General features: G+C 34.5%; 3 pseudogenes; 2 read left to right on the top strand and 1 right to left on the bottom strand.

Annotated features, from left to right (window-relative positions):
* The first annotated feature begins 3,233 nt into the window (after positions 1-3,233).
* On the top strand, positions 3,234-3,797 carry LOC142632426 (noroxomaritidine synthase 3-like; annotated as a pseudogene).
* Positions 3,798-5,223: 1,426 nt separating this feature from the next.
* Positions 5,224-5,949, top strand: LOC142632434 (alkane hydroxylase MAH1-like; annotated as a pseudogene).
* A 5,575-nt stretch (positions 5,950-11,524) lies between these two features.
* On the bottom strand, positions 11,525-23,477 carry LOC142632441 (glutamate receptor 2.7-like; annotated as a pseudogene).
* Between the last annotated feature and the right edge of the window lie 1,866 nt (positions 23,478-25,343).

Raw genomic sequence — 25,343 nt, forward strand, 5'->3', positions numbered from 1 at the left:
GAAACTGAAAACTGAAAACTGAAAACACTGTAACAAAATAATTTTTAAATGTGTGAATAGTATTGTGGGACCCATTTTTAATGAAAAAGTTGATGAAAAGTGAAATTTGTGGGACCCATTTTTAATGAAAAAGTTGATAAAAAGTGAAATTTGTGGGACCCATGAACAGTAATTTTGTGTACTGTTCATAGCTAAAAGTCAATATGTGCGGCTGCTTTAAAAAAAAAAAAAAAAAAAAAAGTCTCCAAAACGTGGACGTGGGCTGGACGTGAATCCAAACGCCCTCTAAGTCCAGCTATTGTTTCCTCACTATGGTAGAAGAGTAGCAACAATCGGGTACAGCAGTAACTAATCCAAATTAAAGCCTGTGAAAAAAAGTTAAACCAAAACCTGTCTCAGAACGTCGCTTTTCCACATTCAGTTGCAGAAATTGAAGCTATGGCAGAAGTTAAAGCTCTTGAGTTCCCTTTAGAGATAGGAATTACTAAGGCTATTATGGAGGGAGATTAATAGTCAATTGTGAATTCTTTGAAAGCAAAGGAGGCCTCCCAGGCCTTGTTTGATCACTTGATTTCGGATGCTATGTTGTTTGCGGATTCAGATCCTCTAGAGTTTTTAGGGTACTCTACCAGTAGAGTTTATTAAATCCTAACCACTCTTTAATGATTTAATGGTTTAGATTCTGCCATGTCAGCATTTCATTAATAATATTCTTGAAATAATAAAATAATGTTGTAAACAAAACAATTAAGATGATTGTTAATAAAATGCTGACATGGCAAAATCTAGACCATTAAACCATTAAATCATTAAAAAGTGGTTAGGATTTAATGAACTCTACTTGGTAGAGTACCCTAGGAACTCTACTTGGTAGAGTACCCTAGGAACTCTAGAGGATCTGAATCCGTTGTTTGCAAATTCCTTTATGATCAGTTTGGATCCCTTAGATTTGGATTTATATTTGGATTTGAGGGGGCTTAAATCCAAATCCTTTGTTTGGGAAGTTTAAAAAATGTCAAGATTTGGATTTGACAAATCCACCAAGAATTTTAAATATTTAAAATGCTTGAATTTGAAATAATTCCTAAAATCAATGGATTTAATTTCAAATCTAAATCCAAGCTCCCAAATGTAACCTTAGGCATATATTCATGTTCAAGGAAATTCTATTGCGAATATCTTGCTAGATATGCTAAACATGTCCTAGGTTTTTCAGTGTTAATGGAAAATGTTTACATCATATCTTAATGCTGTAATCCAAGCCTATATAACATTTCTTTAATTAAATTTTCAGTCTTCTTCTAAACAAAAAACAAAAAACAGAAAAAAATAAATTCAATTAAATAAACGTAATGAAAAATCAAAATCTTTTTCATCCCGGCCTTCATTTTTCTATCATTCCCTAATTTACTAATTTTCTCATATTTTAATCCAATTAAGTACACGTAATGAAGCAAATTCTTTGTCTAAGAATTCTTTTATTATTTTTTTAAAGAATAAGAAAATCAATTCTTTTTCCTAAGTACTATTTTATAGCCAAAAGCCTATGAGCATCTACAGATAAATGTGGGATGAAGTTTTTTAACTATTCCGTTCTCCACTCAGAATTTTTGCCCCAGACAGATACATTTCGCTGAGATCACTATCCTAACCGGTAATCTTACAACGAAATGTCTTCTAGCTAATTATTATCTGATACTAACGTATCTGGAACCTTATCTTGAACTGGATAACAATCAATCTTTTCTATCCTAATTGATAATGGACTTCAAGTTAATGGTACACCATTCTTCCTGGTCCTGCCTTGAGATCAAAACTTCATATAACTTTGAGGAACTAAGAAAACATCATACAACTCCAATGGCCACACTACTTTTGTACCCAGAGATACTTATAGCAATATTTTTATGCTTCCTTTTTCGTTGTCATTTGAGATGGAACAAAAGCCAAACCATCACAGATTTGCCTATTGTCGGAATATCAAGACAATGTACATCAACAGAGTTCATATGCAAAGCTAGCTGATCAGTCAGAACAGAGTGAGCAAGCTTTAGTAGATGCACTTGCAGTTGAAGATCAATCAGACTTGCTAAGAAGAAAGAGCAAGACCAGAAACGGTTGTAGTTTAGTCTTACTGTTGTATTAGTTCTTACAGAAAACGACATGTAGTTTGCTTTATTTCAGTCTTTCTGTTTTTTGTGTTCCCACGTGTCACATGTGCGTGAGGTTGTTAGGAATTTTGTTAGTCGATTTTTTTTTTTTTTTTTTTCCATTTAACTATATTATCAGAAGAATTTTGTTAGTTGACAAGCTGCGAAAGAAATTGGAAAATTAGCATCTCGAGTTTTAAAAACTCGAGTTCCAGAATTCTGAGTCAACTGATGTGGATAAAAATTCCACGTGAAATCCACGTGGAACTCAAGTCTCTAAGACTCGAGTTCTAGTGCGTACTAACTTTGCAAGAACTTTGAGCCAAGAGACCGTTCAAGAAGAGGAAGAGAAGAAGAAGAAGACCTAAACAAAACTATCTGTAACCTCTCAAATCTCATTCAATTTCATCTCTCTTCCATTGCTTTTTCTTTCAAATGATTCACATCTTTATGAGTTGTGTGTAATTTGTTTAGATCGTTTGCTCGGTGATGGAGATCGTGAACTGTACCGTAGATCGACGATTGGGATGTGCTTGATAGAGACTGGGTTTGTGTGTGTCATGGGTCTTCTTCTTTGCTGTGGATCTTCTTCTTTTTTCTTTCTTTCTTCTGGGTTTCCTTCTTTCTTCAAGGTTCTTTCTTCTTTTTCTGGGTTTTCTTTTTCTGAGGTTTGTACTTCTTTCTTTTGGGATCTTTCTTCTTTTTTTGGGTTTGTATTCATCTGTGTTTTTTGAAATCGAGTGTAAAAAACTTGAGATCTATGTGGCATAAATGTGTCTACCTTAGCAAGTAGGAAGCGAGTCTCTAAGGCTTGAGTTTTATATGGAACTCGAGTTTCTAAAACTCGAGATGCGAGTTGGCAAATATCTTTCAAACCCATGTTAACTTACTATATTCTATCCCCTCACTATGCTAGTCTCCAAATATCCCCTCTGTTAGTCTGTTAGTTAGGTTGTTTTGCATTTCTTCTTTTTTGGGTTGAGCCCAATCCTATATATAAAGCCTTGCGCTAATTAATTAATGAAGTAATTTAGTTTCTCTCCCAAATTCTATTTTCTCACACAGAATGCTCCTAGGCCTTCTATGAAATGCGCCCAATGTGCACGAGTATGTTACTTGGGTTCGGAAAAAAAAAACGGAGGCACCTTCGAGTTTGAGGGTCCTTGGTTCACTAACACAAACTTCATGATCACGAGTGATCCCATGAACATCCACCACATGTTGAGCAAAAACTTTTCTAACTACAAAAAAAGGAGGAAGTTCCATGAAATTTTTGATGTTTTGGGAGATGAGATTTTCAATTCCGATCATGACTCGAGGAGATATCAGAGGAAGCTGCTTCAGTTATTGTTAAAGGACAAGTTCAAGTTGTTCTTTGAGGAAGTTGTCAAGGGAAAGGTGGAGAAAGGGCCTCAGTCCAATTCTTGATCACGTCTCAAGTCTTGGAATTGAGGTTGATTTACAAGACGTTTTTCAACGGTTCACCTTTGATAGTGCTTGCTTAACGGTTTTAGGTCAAGATCCAAATTGCCTCTCCATTAAATCCCCTAAAGATGCACATTCAAAGCACTTGATGAAGTCGATGAAAGTATGCTATATCAGCACCTTATGCCAGAAAGATGATGGAAGTTACAAAGAAGGCTTTAAATCATGGTTTTAAAATCCGGACCGGATTGGCCGGTCAGACTACAATAACAGAAAGCCAGTCATCAGTACGGTTCTTTAAAAGTATAAAACCGAAAATTTTAATTTGCAGCGAACCACTTGGACCACAGTCAGACCTCCTGGTTTGCAAGACCGGACACGGTTTACTGGTTGGGTAACAAATACTTTAAACAAAAAATTTGCGGTGGTCTATCTCATTTTTCTTTACCAGAAGCCAGAGCCTGATATCTTGTTTAGCCAAAATACTTCACCGTCACAAGATCTTGCTCTATTATCACTGGTTCTTGCCGTTTATTTTCTATTGAAGGGAGAATAAATCTGTGTTTGTAAAGAGAGACTATGAGGATAGAGAGAATCTAGGGGAGTGAAAGAGAAAAGAAGACGAAAAGGGAAGAGGAGAGAGTGGTAAGTGGGGGTAGGTTGGGTTTGATGTTGTATTAAAGAGAGGGTGATATGACATATGAGTGAGTTGCTTTGGAAATAGTAAATTGTTTTTAATTAAATAAGACAGAGTACATAAGTGGTTGTTGTAGATTTTTTTGTTTGTTTCTCGCTTTGTTTGAAATTTAAAATTTGAATTTGAAGGGGTTATAAAAAGTGACAGTAAGTTCCTGATTTGGGGTAAAGTGTTTTTTCTTTATTAAAAAAAAATAAATAAATAAGACAAGAGATTTGTTGGCTCATGGCATTGTGGCAGTAGGTTTTTCGTTTTTTTCATTCGGTTTGTTACAGTTTTGGGCCTAAAAGTATTAAAATATAAAAGTTGTGAAAACATATTTGAAAGAGATTTACTATTCTATATTTTTTTGAACAAATATTCTATATTTTTAGATCAATATTGTTTATTTTTATAAATTTGTTACATTTTTTATTTTATTTTATTATTAAATTATTTATGACGTCATCAAGGTTCAATTTCGGTTGAACCTTGGTTTGACCTTTAAAACCTTGAACCTCTCTCTTTTATGGTTCATTGAATGGTTCGGGTTTCAAAACCATGCTTCAAATTGGATCGGCGAAGAAGCTATTAGGTGCTCGGAAAGTTTTTAATGAATTTGTATGTGAATGCATCTCAACCAAGCGAGAAGAATTGACCCTGAAGAATGAGGAACTAAAATTCAACTTATTTACAACTGTTACGTATATTAACAACGCGATATGTTATATCATATTGTATATGCTAGAGTAGATGTGGAAGGGAAAGCAACTGAGAACACAAGAATTACGTGGTTTAGTCTTGTCAGCTTACGTACACGGAGGAAACCCTTTAAGCTACATATTTATTATGTAAGAGTGTAGTACAATAACTTGTGTTGTAATGAACTATAACATGAGAATATATAAACGACTAAACGCTAGACTATTAATACAAGTAGGAGTGGATTTGGGCTTATTATATTGGACTAATATGTCTAATATATCTCTAACAATAGCTATAGTCATAGAGGAACAACAAGGAGAAATGAGTAGTAATATTACAAAATCCAGCAAGTTTCTAAGGGACATTTTAACTAATCTCTTAGCAGTAGGGAGAGACACCATAAACGTCAGACTCACATGGCTATTTTGGCTTGTTGCAACACACCCATCAGTGGTAGCTAAGATTTTAGAAGAAACCAAGGAGTATTTGTTGGACAACGGAAAGTCAAAGGATTTGAACATAGATAAGCTAAGTAAGCTAGTTTATCTTCATGGAGCGATATGCGAATCCTTACGCCTTTTTCCACCCTTAACTTTTGAGCACAAATATTCAGTTTAAAATGATATTCTTCCTAGTTGTCACTCTATATGAGGCCAAATACAACAATGTTATACTCTTTATACTCAATGGGAAGGATGGAAAGCATATAGGATGGAGATTGCTTGGACTTTAAGCTAGAGAGATAGATTACAGAGCGTAGAGGAATAGTAGTGCATGTACTATCTTTCAAGTTCATAGCATTTAATGTGGGACTGAGGACTTGTTTTGGTAAGGATATAGCTTTCATTCAAATGAAAATAATTGCAAGTGTCATGCATCATTTGGAAATACCATGTTCATGTGGTTGAAGGTCATCCTGTGTCACCAAGTATTTCCATTATTCTTCATATGAAACATTGTTTGAAGGTGAAGATTAGCAAGAGATATGTTTGAAAAAGAAATTTCAGTACCGGCTAAAGTTGAATTTAGTGATATAATCACTCATGATCCTTCAAATAAACTACAGCTATATATGTATTTCCTTATTTAGTTTTGTTTTTCGTTGTAATTTTTGTAAGTCGAGGTGGTGTAGTAGTCCTAAATTAATGCCAATGCTCATGAGTCGTGACCCTTTCACAATCACAACAATAAAGAATTTTCCAAGAAATTGAATAAAAAAATTGAGATGAAAAAAGGGATTAAATTTAATATGATCCGGTGTTAATGTCTTTATTTTTACATTATTCATTCGGTACTGGTGTGCAATATTAGAGGTTTACAACTCAACTATAGGAAGTATGTATAATCTATTTTTGCTTAAGTGTTCATATCCAATATGTATCCGTAACAGATACTTCTGGGATACCTTCTCATCTGTCCCAACTTCTATTTTTTTTTTTTCTTTTTTCATTTTAAAAGACGATACATCCAAGATATGCTCATGTTATGGCATGAATACAATTGTAACCTAAAGCTCTGATTGCGAGAGATAACTGAAAATTATAATGAGGATTTTTATTTGTATTTTTTTACATATTGGTTTTAATCTTTATTTATTTATTTTTAATACAAAATAGAATTTCTACTATAGCTTAATTTAAGTGTATATGTGTGTGAAACTCCCTCTTGGAGACTTGAACTCCAACCCTTGCCCCCTACACCCCACAAACACTTATACTTGTAGAGTGACGATCGCACCAAAGATGTGTGGTAGTTGGTTTTAATCTTAGACACTTATCTAGTTATCTTTTATTTACTCTTTTGAATCTTAATTTATATTCATTAATGGTAAGGGATTCAATTTATTATTTGTTATAGCTCTTAAATTGATATATGCTTAACAATGTATTAAAAATTAAATGCTAATCACTGTGCACCTTTGGCGTGATGATTACTAACTCTGCAAGTACAAGTTCTTGTGGGATGAGAAGGGCAATGGCCAGGGATCAAGTCTACAGGAAGAAGTTTCTTATATGTACACTTAAATTATGTTAGAGTAAGATTTTTATATCAATAAAAGTTTAACAAAAAAAAAAATTAATAATTAATTTTATACATATTCAAACTATTTTTAAAAAAAATTTCAGTATCATTGTATCTCATACGGTACTGTACACATACCCATGTGTCTTAGTTATTTAATCAATTAAATTCATCAATGAAATTGTTTCTAATTAATTTAACTCAACTAGTAAAGTCTCTTATTGTCGAATAAGAGATTTGAGATTCGAATCCCGCCTATATAATAAACTGATTGGTATATATTTTAGCCTGATGATAAAGAGCAATCATTATGGATATGTCATAGGTTAAAATTCTATCATATATAAAAATTAAAAAAAAACATATATGTTCATAAAAGTCCCTACTAGAAATTCTAATGCACACGAACTAGCTGTGTTTAGATACCTACACTAATCTATGTTTTTATCCATTCAATATCCTATGCTAATTATTTAATCATTTGGAATTTTTTTTAGAAATAGTATCAACTTATGGTATTCACTCCTAGTGATAGTTATTTATTATCAGACTAAGATACCAATTTATTTTTGTTTTTGTTTTTGTTTTTTGTTTTTTGTTTTTTGTTTTATGTGTAGGCAGAGATCGAACCTTAGATATCTATTTAATAACAAAAGACTTTATTAGTTGAGTTAATTAGAACCTACATTTAGGAATTTAAAGAGAAATGAGAAACTTAACTTGGACCAAAAGCACATGTGAATAACGTTTATTTAAAGGAAATAATGAAATAGAGGCAAACTAGAGTTTTATGTAGTTTTAAGGCAGGTGTGATGTAGGAACAGGCTGCATACGTACCTTGGAGGTAGAAACCCTAAATGCCTACTGCCTAAGTATGTTATTACTCTTACTTGAACAATAGCAAGGAAACAAAAGTAAACTATAGGGCAGAACCTAAATTTGAAGTGCTGATAATTCAAGCCAAACTTTTTAACTGAAAAAAAAAAATCTAAATTAGAAATTAGGTGCACATCATTGTAATAAAATTTCTATTGCTGGCTTACCTTCTTTAATTATTCTGAAAATGTCACCAAACTAGGGTTGTTTTAGATTGTCTAGGGGATTCGCTCCAATACTCCAGAGAACCATGGGACTTCAGCTTTGTCCTACATAGCTTCTTACAGTTCCGACTTTGCTTAACCAATATCTCACGGTGATGGTGTACACTACGAGAGTGATACACATGATTTTTATAAACTAAGAACCTCACTCGCTTAAAGAATACACTCAGAGAGAGATATTTTTGCTTCAAGGTAATTATTTACCTTTCTGTTTCTCATACCATTCATTATAGTGAAGTAAAAAAAAATGATATGTCAATCAAGAAAGAAATCAAGAGTATAGCATCAAATTGAATAGAAGGGAGAAAAAGAATACATGCATGTGACAAACCCTAACTAATATGTTGTAGTTTCATAGTCAACTGCAAAATTTTGGTTATAATTAAGGAGGGTATTGTGAAAAAAGGTTGACTTCAAACTTCAAAGGTTTACTTTGAGGGTATAAATGTTTCAGTTTTTAAACTAGGTTTTATACATGGTGTAGGCTATGTATACTCGGTCTTTCACATCCATCCCTATCATGTCTTATTCTATTCTATCATGGCTATCTTCCCTACTTGCCATAAATTAAAAAGAGAGAACTACCTCCCTTGGGAGTATAAATTGTATAATTCTTATGCCATTTATGAGTTCAAATCTGAAACTAAGCCGCAATGACCTTGACTCTATCATCTGATTGATCACCATCACTTCGACCATGCTTTATGGGTTTGTGAAATTCTTTGCTATTTTACCTATTCTTTAGTTTTCTTCTCTGTTTTGGAGACCCGTTTATTGCAATTTAGTTTAGGACTTTGATCAAACTTTTTTTTTCTTTTATCAGAAATACTTTCCCAACCTATGGGTTAGTGCATGTTCGTGTTTACAAAAAAATGAAATAATTGAAATGCCAATTTAATAAGCAGGTTCGGAAAAAGGGAGAGCTGACCGATGGCACTTTCTTCTGAATTGTCGGGGGCAATTCAATAAACAAACCAAAGTAACAAGAATGATCAAAGACATCATCAACTAGAATTTTATTACATTTTGACATGCTATATTGTAACTTTAAAAAAAAAACAAATTGACATTTCTAATTATTTTTATGAATTTGATGAGTTTACAGTGTCTGTTATAAGTTGACATTTAATATTATAAGTCATGCGTTTCTAGTGATCTTCCCTCAAGAAATTTCGGATGTATTCCTCACAAAAGGGATGTATGAACTAGTGACAGAAAGTCAGCAACGCATGCCACCTACCACCATTGTTATATTGTTTCTTTCCAAAACAAACATTAAGATTGCGTCTGGCATTGGCTTAAAAAGCCAATTTTTTTTAAAATTTTTTTTATTACTATTTAACTTATTTTTGCCATTATTCATAGGCCTTATTACACTTTTTAGTACTATTTATGGGTTCTACTGTACTATTTCAACTACCTTTTAGTTTTATCTACAATACTTTCAGCTAAAAATTTTCAGTTTCAGCTAAATATGTTGTTCCCAAATGAACTCTAAATTTGAATTTGATATCTTAGCTTACGTGAATTTAAATCTTCCATCACATTTTTAGTATTTCATTTTATGTTTCTCAATCACAACTAATCATGTCTTCAATTTTTTTTTTTTAATTTCTATTATTTTGGTTATTTTAAAAGAAAAAAAAAATAATGTAGCAAGTTGTGATTAGTAGAGTACAAAACAAACATGGGTTAGAAGATGATTTTTTTTTTTTTGGGTACAAAGGAACAAATGAAAGTACTAGAATTGGACTTCTGATTCATGGTCATTATATTTTTCTAGGGGTATTCAAAATGCTGACCAAACTAATTGAATTGCCCAAAACCAACCCCATGGATTGTGGTGAGTTTGTATGTGACCTGGGCTTAAGGAATATGATCTTTGAAGGTGTTAAATATTAGTATGAATTTACCATGATAAATATGTTGGAATAGATGCGGAAGTGGAAGTATAAAATATAAAACACGAGGATTATGGAGGAAACCCTTATATGCTACATCTTTATTATACAAGAGTATAGCACAAATCTTGTGCTACAATAAACATAACATTAGTATATATAGGAAGTTAAACCCTAAATTTACTAGTACAAGTAAGAGACTTGTCTTGCACAAAAAAAAAAAAAAAGGTTTGGACCTATACTAATGGGCCAATATATCCAATAAAAGGATACCCCAGTTGGCTTACTAACGAACTATGTGCTCAAGGTCTCTCTCTTTCGGCATAGGACCATGTCATTGAGGATATTAAAAAGGACCTTGGCCCATTATGCCTGTACTCGTTGCAGATATTTGGAGAGCCCACCATTTCTGAATTCATGTCAAGTGGCAGATGCGAATAGATTGTAATCCTATAGTTTTCTTGACTTGATTACTTTTACCCGTATTTTTTGGATAAACGTATTCGCATTAAAAAGCTAAAGAGCTAAAAGGGGTTCAGGATAAATTTCGAGGATGTACGTCCACAGGAAGACTATCATAATATGAGAGAGAAAGAGAGGCGATAACTGATAATAACTGAAAAAATAAAAAATTGATAATGCACTTCTTTCATGACCATGGGGACATTTCTATGAATTGATCTTTAATATATGAATTGAAATTCTTTGGTTAAAAAAAAAAAGAAAAAAAAAAGAATTGAAATTCTTGAATGGCCGAAAACCAAAACAACATAAGCCAATGGGCTTGCAGTGGGCCTTTAACACTGGATTCAACCCAACACCCCGAAGGCACCGACTTGAGTTGTTCAACGTCGGAATCATTAAAAGAATCTCTATATAGATATATTTTTTTTACCACTAATAAGGGACCCTACATTAATTTCTCATAGATAGGATTGTAAATGGAATCGGACTTAGCTCGAGTTTGACTCATTAGATGCTCCAATGAGATCTTTTATTAATTGAAAAAAAATCAAAATCGAGCAAAAATTAAAAGCTCTGTTATTTAACGAACCATGCTTAAAAAAAAAAAAAAAAAATCCAAGCTTGGCTTCATTTGTTCTTGGACATTAATGTTGGGTAATATGTTGTAGTTTGAAGAAAACATTTACAATAAAAAAGAATGCACTTTTGCTTAATTTTTAATAAAATTTATTACTATTAAGGTGAAAAATTAATTCATAGTAGATTGAGAGATAGTTTAGCGGCCAATACACATTAACAAATGTCAAAGCATAAGTTTCATAAGTAAAATTTGAATTAGGCTTATGACTTGAATTATACACGAATTATAATTATACACGAATTATGCTTCTACCACACCATGAGATGGTCGCATGTGACATCTCTCTCACAATATGTGAGACTTACATGTGTGGAACTCACACATATTGCAAGGTAGATGTCTTACAAGATAGTCTCATAAGATAACTTTTTTCATATTACTCAAAGTGAAGATATGATACAAATAACTGTGTTGTTGTTAAAGAAGACTAAAAATGCATATTAATAATTTTCAAGAGCTATTTCTGAGATTGTTGTTCCCTCTTGATTTGGGCAACTAATTAGCTCGATAGTTGGTTCTAATTGAGATGCCTGGTCATTTGGACTGGGATCACCATATTCTCTAGGAGGCATTTCTAAAGCTCCCAGGCAAGCGAGGGGGGGGGGTGGGGTCATTGTGGGTTGAATAGCTTGATGGAATTTGTGGGCAGTTAGTATTTGGTAAGGCTTCACTTTCACCAATAACATGAACACTATCAATGCCATTTTCGTCTTGCAATGATCTCTTTTTAAAAGTATGAAAACTGGAGTCTATTCCACCAAAGATTCTTAAGATGTTAGGAATTTTTCTCCATGTTAAGCCTTTTGAATGAAATTCGATCAAGATTTGTTGCCTCTCCTTGTAAAGGAACATAGACATGGAGACAATAAGAGCTAATAAGGAAGCAACCCCAGAAATGAGGAATAGGCCCCAAAAGCTAGCAAGGCTAAGACTCGCAGGAGAAACTTGGTTGTTGGAGTTTGTACAATTGTTTTGATTCCCTAGCCACGCATTCTCAATCTCTTTCATTTTCTTTCCTTCTGTTACATTTAAGACTGCTCTTGACACATCAGATACTAGGGGGGAAACTATTGGGAAGACCTGCAAGTCATAAAAAAAAAAATCAATTTGAGAGAGAGAGAGAGAGAGAGAGAGAGATCTTACAAAGCCAAACCCATTAGTTTTGTATATTGATTCAACCATGGTATACTTGGAGCAATATTGTTCGAGAAAAAGTTTCATGTAAGGAATTTCAAAAATAGCAACAGCTATACCACCATAAAGTTCATCACATTGTTCTGCAGAATCATATGCCCTAAGTTTAGTTTCATCAAACTTCATTTCTTGTAATATTCCCAAAACAAATGATCCTCCTTTGTAGCCGACATACTCTCCATTCTTAATAAGTTGCATTGGTTGATACCAGTAACAGTCGGTAATAGTTGTTGAATTATTCAGAGTGATGTCAAACTTGCAGTGTAACTTTGAGTGAGTATAAGCACCACAAAAACCCATATGATCACCACAAACCTTGCCAAGTTGCTTACCACTGTCTCCCCTGTAAATTAAATTAAAGAGATTTCTAAAAAATAATTTATTTGCATCATAAATAACAAGCTTTTGTAATATTTGAGATATGCAAATCATTCAAATATAATATTTCCTTTTTAAATCATGATGATAGAGATTTCAAGGAATCTTCAGTTTTCCTTTAAATTGGATTGAAAATTCAAACACTACAAAAAACGCGCGCTATAGCCGCGTTTAAAAGAAACGCGGCTTCAGACCCAACCTATAGCTGCGTTTTGTTAAACGCGGCCATAAGTTAGGTCTAAAGCCACGTTTCTAGTGTCTTGAGCTGCGTTTTACGTCCGGACTATAGCCGCGTTTATCAAAACGTGGCTATAGGTCCAGTCAAATAATATATATATTTTAAAAAGATGACTTGTGTATCCAAATAATTTTTTTTTTTTTTTTTTTTTTTTTTTTTTTTTTTATATAAGGGGGGGCTATAGCCGCGTTGAAACGCGGCTATAGGTCCAGTCAAATAATATATATATTTTAAAAAGATTACCTGTGCATCCGAATAAATTTTTTTTTTATAAGGGAGGGGCTATAGCCGCGTTTTAAAAACGCGGCTATAGGTCCAGTGAAATAATATATGTATTTTTTAAAAGGATGAGTTGTACGTGCATCCGAATAAATTGATATTTTAACATAAGGGAGGGGCTATAGCCGCGTTTTCAAAAACGCAGCTATAGATCACACCATTAAAAAGACCCAGAACCCCACTTTCCCACCTACCCCCACTCTTATCTTTTCTTTCTTGGTCATTGTTGTTTGCTTTCTTCAGTTCTTTCTTTCTTTCTTCTCTGCAAGTCACACCCAGCTCTCCTTTCTTTCTCTTTTTTTTTTTTTCTTTTTTTTTTCCTTCTTCACTCCAACACTGCTCTTTTTTTTTTCTTTGTTTCTTTACTGCTGCTTCTTCTTTCTTTTTTTCTCTCGTTCCTTCTTTTTTTCTTTCAACATAACGCACACACCGGTACACTCCACACCACCATATACTTCATTTTTCAAGCAAGGGTCACTGGAAAACTTCATAAGAAAAGCTAAAGGCTCACTCATCTCTATTATTTGAGGTAAAAATTCTCTAATTTTTTTTTATGGGTATTATACTTTTGCTAGAAGTTATTTTTGCTATTGTATTGTTGATATTGTGCTTATGTTTAAATAAGTTTGTGTTCTTGAGCTTTTGTGTTCTTTGAATGGATTTAGTGTTAAATTTGGGTTGGTTTTGTTGAATGAGAGGAGATTCATGGTTTGTATTGTTATATTTTGGAGCATGTTGCATTTGTATTGTCAGTATATTGTGTTTGATTTTGAATTTTATGGGTGTGTTTGATTTTAAAATTTTTGGGTTTGTGTTTGATTTTGAATTTTTTGGGTTTGTGTTTAATTTAAAAATTTTTTTTGTTTGAATTTTGAATTTTTTGGGGAAAAAAAAACCCAGAAATTTTTTTTTGTTTTAAAAAAAAGCTGAATTTTTTGGGGGAAAAAAAACCCCGATAATTTTTTTTTTGTTTTTAAAAAGACCTATAGACGCGGTTTAAACGCAGCTCAAAGCAGGTTTGTAGCCGCGTTTTTTAAAAATGCGGCTATAGGTCGCTGACTATAGCCGCGTTTTCAAAAAACGTGGCTATAGACCTGAAGCCTATAGCCGTGGTTCAAAAACGCGGCTTCAGGTCTGGACTGTAGCCGCGGTTTTAAAAACGCGGCTACAGACCCGCAGGGTCTGTTGCTGCGCCACTTAGGCCGGGGTTGTAAACGCGGCCATAGAAAATGCGGCTTCAGGTCTATAGCCGCGTTTTCGGGGTCTATAGCCGCGTTTTTGAAACGCGGCTATAGACCCCGTATTTTGTAGTGAAATGACCATACAAGATTACTTTAGTAGATAATTTATTAAACTATTTTAACAACTCATATGATTTTTAAATAAATTGTGTAACTCTATGTACACATTTGAGCAGTTTTGTTGGAGTAGCCCTTCTCCTAGTTTGATGGAAAATTCAGACCGTAGTAATATAATTTAGAAGTCGTAATATAACTCCAGTCCATGATACAAAAACTTTGAGGGTTTCTCCATTGGTTTTGGAACTTTACATTAATTAGAAGTGTTAGGTTCTGAAGGTTTAAGATTAAATATATAGAATCATATTTTATTTGTGTTAGCAAACTGAGAACAAAACATGTCTAGTCTATGTATTAGGCAATGTTTAAAGGTGTAGGTTTCAACCTTCAAATTTGAGTAGACTACAAAAAAAGGGAGTCACTTTCTGCCAAGCTCAACCGATCAAGAAATTAGACTCGACTGATCAAGAATCATAGAAATCATATTCTACAGAATGTTTAAACAAGGCTCAAGACTGTGAAAACGTTTAGGGTCTCATTCTAACTTGTTCACATATAAAAGAGAAACCTTAACTATGTTTTTCAGACTTTTGGAAGACTTGTGTGTTACTCTTTGTGAGATCTGAGAGGTTTTGTACCTTCTAACTGCACAAGAATCTATGGTAACAAGATCTACAATCAAACAATGGTAAAATCTAGTTGCTGCTACAAGATCATTACTGATGATAATCTGAAACCTTTGAGTGGGATCTCAAAGTCACAATTAAGGGTGCTTGTGTTGCTGTAAATCCAAGAAGAGAAGGAGCCTGTGGATTCGGAACTTGCATGTGGTCGTGTTATTAAGTTACTACATGAGGTAGCAAAAGATTTAGGGTTAAATCTGATTGTAAAAACTTCAATTTTCTTATAGTGGATTTACTCTACCTTGAGAATAGTTAGGTCAAATCCTCCCCGGGTTTATAACTTGAAACGGTTCATTTCATCGGTTTTCCTGGGTCGTCATATGCTTGTTTAACCTAGATTTGAATAATAAACTTAGTAATCAACTTGGTTAATTAATTAGGTTAAGAGTCCGTTTGGATAGAACTTATTTTGCTGAGACTGAAAACTGAAAACTGAAAACACTGTAGCAAAATAATTTTTAAATGTGTGAATAGTGCTGTGGGACCCATTTTTAATGAAAAAGTTACTGAAAAGTAAAATTTGTGGGACCCATGAACAGTGCATTTGTGCACTGTTCATGGCTGAAAAGTCCAAACTTGCGGCTGGGTTAAAAAAAGAAAAAGAAAAAAAAGAAGCAAAACGCGGACGCAAGAAACTTGGACGCGCTATCCAAACTCCACCTAAACAATCTGGTTTAAGGGGTTTAAACGAACAAACAAGAAGAATAACAAAGAGGTGGAAAATTATTGTTTTTTGTAGTAATATAGATTACATGCTATTGAGTCCAATGCATGATGAGAAAATTTGAAGAGTTTCTCTATTGGTTTGGAATCATATCAATCAGAAGAGCTGCAAAGAAGTGCATTAATATTCCTACAAAAATTTTAGCTAAGCTTTGTGTGTATTGCGATGGTGTTTGTTTATGGGAAATAAGTTTCTAGAGTTATAACAAAAACTTACGTTTTGCAAACACCATGGTTGAGAAAGAGAACCATAAGCTTGTCCCAATTTGATGTAAGGGAGGCCCGCAGAAATCTTCATTTATTCGGTGTTCAAGAACCTAGACTATAAAGCCGATAAAGACGAAGAAACACCCGCTTGTCACCCAAAGGTCCCAACTTAAAGGCTTCAGAAACACCCATGCATTTTTGTTCCCACAATCCTTGATTGGCACTACCAAGGATACTCCAAATTCTGTGTATGACAATGTGAAGTCGACAAAGTTAGACCTATTTGCTATAATGGTTGTATCTCCTACCACAGCATCGAAAATCTATCATGTAAAATATTGATTACTTAGATCATTTTCATTAGTATGATAGCTTTAGTAATAAAGTAAGAGAATTTTCAGTTATTTTCTTATTGAATAGTATAAGCAATCCTACAAATATCAAATGCAATCATAGTTGTTAAAAAATAGCAAGATGAAGGTTTCTATCAACCCCAAGGTAAACTTAGTAGACCAAATCATTATAACTACTAGCGCTTTCACCACTTGAATTTGCAAAGGGAATGAACTCGTAGCTAACAACATATATGGTAATGTTTTTATGACAACTTTGAAGATGTCTATGCAGTATCCTGTTACCTCTGTTCTGTTGGTGCTAGGATCATATGTTACCTTAACAAATTCAGTGAAACCGTCCTTCACTGGAACTCATATTTTCAACCTTTTCCCGTTTGTTGGAATCTCCCAACCTTTGGGAATGGAACTTGAATCACCTGGCCATATAATATCTCCTACATTTGTCTTGGAAGAAAAATATGTGCTTCTGTTCTCAAAATTCAATTTCCTTGTGAGTCCATTTTCTGGAGTCCAAAATGCAACCAATCTTTCTCCATTACCATTCACATTAATTATTTTAAAAGTTGATGATTGTGATTGAAAACAGTATCACAGAAGTTGAACCAAAGGTTGAAGCACGAAAACAGAGTTAACGGTTAGTTCTCCAACGGCTAGTTTTTAAAAGGTTTGAGGAGCGCCCAAAACGACTAAGTTTAGTTAAATAAGATGTGACGTCGTTTTGGGTCTCATTCACGTGTGCTTCAAAACCTGTGCTAAGTGATGTCGTTTTGAGTCAGTCTTCTCCATCCTCGAGCTCTGGACTTACTCTGCTCCACAGCTCCTCTTACTGTAGATATTTAGCTTAGATATTTATAATATATAGCTGTCAATTTCAGTTAGGTGGTTAGAGTTTGTTAGAGTGGAATCTTCTAGAGCAGTTACCAATTTTGTATTGTATATATAGAGTGTGTACAGATGTATTTCAGTTATGCAAGCTTGAATAGAAAATTCTTCTTTGAATCTCTCTCTCTCTTTTTTCTCTCTGTATTCGTAATCCACCATTGTAAAACCTTCAAGCTTGTTTTTCTTTATGGTATCAGAGCCATAATCCATGGCTCCCTCTACTCCTACACTCCTACTCCTACAAGCACTACTCCTACATCATCATCACCACAGTCAATTCCTCAAACACCTTCACCGTTACTACTACTCTCTAACATGTCAAACTTGATGTCAATCAAGCTTGATTATACAAACTACATTCCCTGGAGACACCAGTTAATCACAATACTAGAGGCTTACTCTCTAGTTGAACATATTGATTGGTCAACTTTACAACTTGGTCAGTTTCTTCTTGATACTCAAGGACGTGTGACCATAGATGTGAATCCATAGTTTCGATCTTGAAAAATCAAAGACAAAGCACTTCTTTCTTTGATCAATTCCACTCTCACACCACAAGTTTTCTCTCTCGTTGTTGGAATTACTAATTCTAGAGAGGTGTGGAATACTTTGGAACAGAGGTTCACCTCAACCTCAAGGGCTAACATTCTCAATCTAAAATTGGAGCTTCAGAGCCTCAAGAAAGGATCAGATTTAGTGAATGCCTTCTTGCAAAAGATCAAGATAGCCCATGATAAACTCCTTGCTGTTAGAGTAGTTGTTGACAATGGAGAACTCATCTGTATTGTTCTTCGAGGTTTGCCAAAGGATTTTGCTCATTTTTGCTCAGCAATTCATACTAGGAGTGAACCAATCACCTATGAACAACTTTCAATCATGCTGCAAAGTGAAGAACAGGCCATGACTGAGAATTTTGATAGTCCTTCACATTCTCTGGCTATGTCTGCTTCTGGAAATAAGATTTCCAGTAGTTCTCAACCTCAGTCACACAATCATGGTGGCTCTAATAGAGGTAGGGGAAAGAACAATGGAAACAGAGGCAGTGGTGGAGCAAGGTTCAATACCAATGGTGGCGGAAGTCAACACCAATTCTTCACTCCTTAACCTCAACAAAATTACAATTCTTCTTAGAGTGCTTAATTTGGTTTTGGAGGTCAACACTTCATGAATGATAGGCCTAGCTGTCAGATATGTGGAAAACCAGGTCACTAAGCACTTGACTGTTATCACAAGATGGATTTTGCCTATCAAGGCAAGAATCCACCAACAAAACTAGCTGCAATGGCTTCAGCTTCAAATGCAGCACTGGCTAATTGTCAAGATCCATGGCTGGCTGATTTAGGCACTTCAGACCATCTCACTGCTAATATGAACAATCTTTCTGTTCAGTCACAGTACAAGGGCTCAAAACAGGTCACAGTTGGCAATGGACAATCTCTTCCAATTAATCACATTGGCAATGCTTCCCTTCCTACCAAATATGATAAATTCATACTTAAAGATGTTCTTCATGTTCCTAGAATAGCTATGAACCTTCTATCTATCCAAAAATTTTGCTTACATAAGAACTGCTCTTGCCACTTTGATGCTAACACACTTACCATTCAGGATGTTCCGACGAGAAGAATCCTTTACAAGGGCTTGAGTGAAAAAGGGGTTTACCCAATCTACCCAAAGTTGTTCAACAGATCACCTCCACCTTCTATTGACAAATCACTTCCACCTTCTGTTGCCTCTTCCTCACCACAGTACAATACTACTTCTTCACAGCTGCACAATTCTTCTTCTGTTTCATATCATGTACAGAATTCACATAAGTGGTTGCTATGGCATCACAAACTTGGTCACCCTAGTGATAATGTACTTAGGACTGCTTTATCTTCTGCACGTATTCCTGTTGATTGTAATAAACCTAATTCAGCATCTGCTATTCATTGTAAGCATTGCCTTAGTGGTAAAATGCATCAGTTGCCTTAGTGGTAAAATGCATCAGTTGCCATTCAATAAATCTGATTTTGTAGCTTCTAAACCTCTTGAACTTGTCCACAGTGATGTTTGGGGACCAGCTCCTATCACTTCCATAAATGATTTTAGATATTACCTTGTTTTCATTGATGACTTCTCTAAGTTTACTTGGCTATATCTTCTTAAGAATAAGTCTGATGTGTATGATGTTTTTAAGTATTTCAAAGCATATGTTAAGAATCAGTTTCACACCTCTCTCAAAATCTTAAGAACTGATAGAGGGGGTGAATTTACCTCTTCTGCTTTTCATCAATTCTGTTCTAACCTTGGTATTATACATCAAACCACCTGCCCACATACACCACAGCAAAATGGCACGGTTGAAAGGAAACATAGACATCTTGTGGAATGTTCCCTTACCATGCTCTCTCACTCCAATCTTCCCTTCTCCTACTGGTCCTATGCAGTGTCCACAGCCACACACATAATTAATAGGCTTCCCACACCTCTACTTCACCACAGATCTCCATGGGAAGTTTTATTTCTTTCAAAACCATATCTGTTACACCTTAGAACTTTTGTTTGCACTTGTTTCCCACTACTTAGACCTTATAACAAACACGAACTTCAACCTCGTTCCAAACCTTGCATTTTCCTTGGCTATCCTTCTCATTCTAAAGGATATATCTGTCTTGATCCTAGCTCTCATAGAATTTACATTTCCAGACATGTCTAGTTCAATGAGACTGAATTTCTACCTTTATCATCTTCCAATTCTACATCTATTTCTTGCACTTCACCCTCTTCATCTTCCAACACTTTTTCCATAGCTCAATGGTTATCTTTTCTCACTCACTTGATATCTACATCTCCTGCCCAACCTGTTGATTCTGCTCCTCTTCCCACATCTACTTCCTCTTCCTCATCTGCATCTCCATCTATACAACCTATCTCACCCTCTACCCTACCATCATTTCCTACTTCTCATCCAATCCAATTTGACCATTCTTTCTCTCTTCCCACTGGTTCTATTCCAGCTATTAATGGATCCTTGCCTACTACTGTGCCTGCTCAAAATGTTCATCCTACGACCACTCGGTCTAAGGCAGGCATTTTCAAGCCTAAGGCCTTTGGCACCACCAAGTCTAAGGTTACTCAGATTGACTATACCATTACTGAGCCTCTATCCTATAAAGTTGCTGCTCAACATCAGTAATGGTGCACTGCTATGGATGAAGAGTTTGACGCCTTGATTAAGCAAGGAACTTGGGTTTTAGTGCCCCCTTCACCAACTCCAGAATGTTGTGGGGTGTAAATGGGTCTTCAAGTTAAAACACAATAGTGATGGCAACATCAACAGGTACAAGGCCAGGCTTGTGGCCAAAGGTTTTCATCAACAATATGACATTGCTTTTGGTGAAACCTTTAGCCATGTGATAAAGCCTCTCACTGTCAGAATTATTCTCTCTCTTATTGTCGAATTCAACTGGCCCCTTAGGCAATTAGATGTTTGAAATGATTTTCTTCATGGTATATTGAAAGAAGAGGTCTATATGGTTCAGCCTCAAGGTTATGTGGATCCCAAGTTTCCCAATCATGTTTGTTGTTTGAAGAAATCTCTTTATTGTCTCAAACAAGCACCAAGGGCTTGGTTTGAGAGACTTTCTTCTCATCTTCTTCATTTGGGGTTTCAAGCTTCTTACTCTTCTCTTTTCATCTTGAGACATGGCAAGTTCTTAATCAACCTTCTAGTCTATGTGGATGACATTTTCCTCATTGGGAACTGTCCTACCTTCTTGCAGTCACTTATTCTTCAATTAAGCACTGAATTTGAGCTTAAGGATCTTGGGAACTTACATTATTTTCTTGGATTGCACATTACAAGATCTGCTAAGGGCCTCTTTCTTAATCAGTCCAAGTATGCCTGTGATTTGCTCCAGAAGCACAATATGCTCTCTGCTAAGCCTGCTAAAACTCCATGTGCTCCCACTCTCAAATTGGTTCTTGCTACTGGGTCCTTGCTTGCTAATCTCATGAATATTAAAGCATTGTTGGTTCCCTTCACTATTTGACATTCACCAGACCTGACCTCAATTTTGTTGTGCATTAGGTCTATCAGTTTATGTTTGCCCCATGTGAGGCTCATTTCGTTGTAGCCAAGCATATTTTGAGGTATGTCAATGGCACCCTCAATTTGGGTATCTTCTTCCACCTAGGTCCCTTATCCCTTTCTGCCTTCTCAGATTCTAATTAGGCTAGTGACCCTTTTGATTTGTTGCTCCACCACAGGTTTCTTGGTATATCTTGGCTCTAATCCAATACTTGGAGTGCTAAGAAACAAGACACGGTTTCTCATTCCTCCACAGAATCTAAGTATTGGGGTCTTGCCAACATTGCCATGGAGTTGTGTTGGATTCATCAAGTTTTGAAGGATCTGGGCATCTTCCTATCTTTTGCTCCCAAACTTTGGTGTGACAATGTCTCTGCCCTTGCCATTGCCTCTAATCTTGTTTTCCACGCTCGCACCAAACATGTGGAAGTTTATTACCACTTTGTGCGTGAGAAAGTGCTTCGTAAGGACCTTCAAATTCGTTATGTGGCTACTGGTGATCAGCTTGCTAACATTTTTACAAAGAGCCTCTCCTTCTCTCGTTTTCTTTTTCTGCGTTCCAAAACCATGGTGTCTCTTGACCCCTTGGTTTTGAGGGGGGATGAAAACAGTATCAAAGAAGTTGAACCAGAGGTTAAAGCATAGAAACAGAGTTAACGGCTAGTTCTCCAACGGCTAGTTTTTAAAAGGTTTGAGGAGTGCCCAAAACGACTGCGTTTAGTTAAATGAGATGCGACGTAATTTTGGGTCTCATTCACGTGTGCTTCAATACCTGCGCTAAGTGATGTCGTTTTGGGTCAGTTTTCTCCATCCACGAGCTCTAGACTTACTCTGCTCCACAGCTCCTCTTAGTGTAGATATTTAGCTTAGATATTTATAATATACAGCTGTCAATTTCAGTTAGGTGGTTAGAGTTTGTTAGAGTGGAATCTTCTAGAGCAGTTACCAATTTTGTATTGTATATATAGAGTGTGTACAGATGTATTTCAGTTATGCAAGCTTGAATAGAAAATTCTTCTTTGAATCTCTCTCTCTCCTTTTCTCTCTTTGTATTCGCAATCCACCATTGTTAAACCTTCAAGCTTGTTTTTCTTTAGTGATTGCCCATTAACAAGATTGAAAGTTCCTACCATGCCTTTAAATTTGATACCCAATAATGCTTCACGAAGTTTTGGACTATTTTAAGAGACCCCAATAGCTTCAAGTTCAGTTAAATTTCTTGAAGCGTTTGTCTTTTCAAAGTAAAATTTTGTCGTCCCAACCTTCTCTCCTTCCATGGCTAGTGCTGAGGCAACATCATATGCCAATAGTCCTCTAACAGTCAATTCAACATTCAAAATGGCTGGATTTTCTTCTTGGAATTTCCTTTTCCATCGAGCTATATAATTTTCAAGTTCTTTTGTTTATGGAAAATAAGTCTTGACACCCAATACCTCTTGCATTGAGTCAAGGATTGATCGTTCTATCAAACTTAATGAGTTGGTTATCCCAATGGTTGTAATCCAAACATGCCCTTCACTTATCATTCCAATCTCTTTTGCCTTGTTGAAAAGCCGAGACCCAAGATTGGTTGACATGTGCACAATGAAGACTCTAGTTTGCATTTTCATCAACTTATAAAGTTCTTCACCAATTTGGTCATCTGAGACCAATAGAGGAATGGCACTTTGATAAGGGACTCACACATCAACATTTTCAAGGCATCAACCAGGAAGGGTATTGTACCTTCCCCGAATGCATTGTCTACATTGATTGGCACTACCCCTCTCCATCCAAAGAGCCTTGAACAATTGCACTTATAGCTTGCACTTGAGATGAGTCATTTTGAGCAACTTGAAAAAAATATGGATTTTGAAGGGAAGTAAGAGAAGGGCTTATTGCTGAGAATGATACAATGGGCACCTGAGCTTTCTCACCGAGACCAATCACAAAGTTAGCTTGCATTGAGTTTTGTGGCCCTATGAATAGACATGACAAAACGGGTTAGAATTTTTTGACCCGGCCTAACTCGAAATATACTCTACTCGAACTCGATTTTTTGACCCGAAGCAAAAACGGGTTGACCCGTGACCCAGTCCATGTTTTTTAAAATTAAGACAATATTGGTTTAATTGTTTATTGTGAGCTTTAAGAAAACAATTGATACATTTACATAACTGCATGCAAATTAATTGAAAGATAAATGGTTGAGCATTCTATAATGAGTAAAAAATTTAGATATTAAATAGTAAAGTACATGCCAAGATAATCTGGTTATAGTAGAACTAAAAATATAGATTTAAAATTGTAGACATGTGCGAGAAACATTTACAAATGTCAAAATAGTGAAGCCAAATTATCAAATTAGCATAAATTATGAATGCTTAGACCTATTTTTTAACAATTTATGTCCAAAATAAACGGCTTTTCAAAATAAATTATGATATTTCTTAGAGTGTGTGTTGCTTAACAATGATATGATATTCATAAAAGAGACCATGTATAAATAAGTAAACAATCAAACTTTAATGTATATCTCAAATTGAAATAAAGTGCCAACCACAATTGATAATAGATTATAAAATTAATTTTCAAAATTGTAAAATTTCTTATATGTTTTTATTCTTTATCAAATGAGTTATCCAATAAGTCATTTGTAATTTTGTTTTATATATGGAAATGTCGATATTGTGTAGAAATAAAACTTGTGTATTTGCTTAACTTATTTTTGTGTTATTTTGTTTTAGATAGCAAAGTTAGGATTTGTATAATTTTAAAATTATTGAATAAGTATTAATAAGTTTAACTGAGTTCATTCTTAATATAAATGGTGAATTCAAAATAATGCATTTTACATCAAGTAATTTGTTGCATAACTTTCCAAGTGTCAAATACATGTTGTTGTCTTTATAAAAATAAAAAAGAAAAAAAAATCATGTGAAAACTACGGGTCAACTCGACCTGCAACCTAATTGACCCAAACCCGTCTGTAACCTGCTTAAAATGACTTATTTTTGACCCGTGACCCGACCCACTCATTTTGCCATGTCTACTATGATGACTTGCACTTCTACATTTTGCAATTAGGTCTAGAGCTGTGTTCCAAAAACAAAGATAAATTTGTTTAGTGTTCCTTAACCCTTAAAATTATCAGAGGTTGAAAAAGAGATAAATTTTAGTAATAAAAAATGGAAAAATTTAGCAATTAAAATGTGATAGTATGATTACAGTGACCTTCAAAAACATTAAAAAAAAAAAAGTATGACTGTATTTTTTTTTTTTTAATTTGGTCTTGTGCTGATATAGTAAATTTTAAATTTCTAGATGGATGATTCAATTAGTCAATTTTCTTTAATAAAAATTTTCAGCTGATTTTGTTGGCTATTTAACATTTTCTTGCAAATTTAATTCAATAAAAATGCTAATAAAAAAACTGATGTAGGATGAACATAAATCATAACCTTTCATATAAAAAACAAGAAATAAAGTAAAAAGGAAACAAATGCAATTGAAAATAAAACTTATAGCACACTCAAAAGATTCTCCAGAGTTTTTTAAAGGCTATAATCTTTATTGTGAACTCTTCATGCTACTTCTAATCTATAGTTCGAAAGATAGAATTCAAATTCCAAGGAAACATAAAAAGAAATTTTATAATTCAAAATTAAAAAAGAAGCTAATAAAGCAAAAAATTTAGAAAAGCAAAAGATTTTAAATAGTTCGTTTTGGCTCAAGTTATAACTGTAGTTTTCCGCATTTATGGTATTGGACACTTGAAGTATCAATACAAAAACACAAAAAATGCATTAGTTAAAGGATTTGACTTACTTGCAATACTTTTTAAATTTGGCATCTCCTTTTGTTTTAAATATATAATAACAAGTAGTAGTGAGTTTTAATCTTCGCATTTTATTTAATTAGTGAATTATGTGATAATTTCTCATTAAAAAAAATTCTATTTAAAAAG

The sequence above is a fragment of the Castanea sativa genome, chromosome 1 (assembly GCF_040712315.1).
Source record: "Castanea sativa cultivar Marrone di Chiusa Pesio chromosome 1, ASM4071231v1".
Taxonomy (NCBI): Eukaryota; Viridiplantae; Streptophyta; class Magnoliopsida; order Fagales; family Fagaceae; genus Castanea; species Castanea sativa.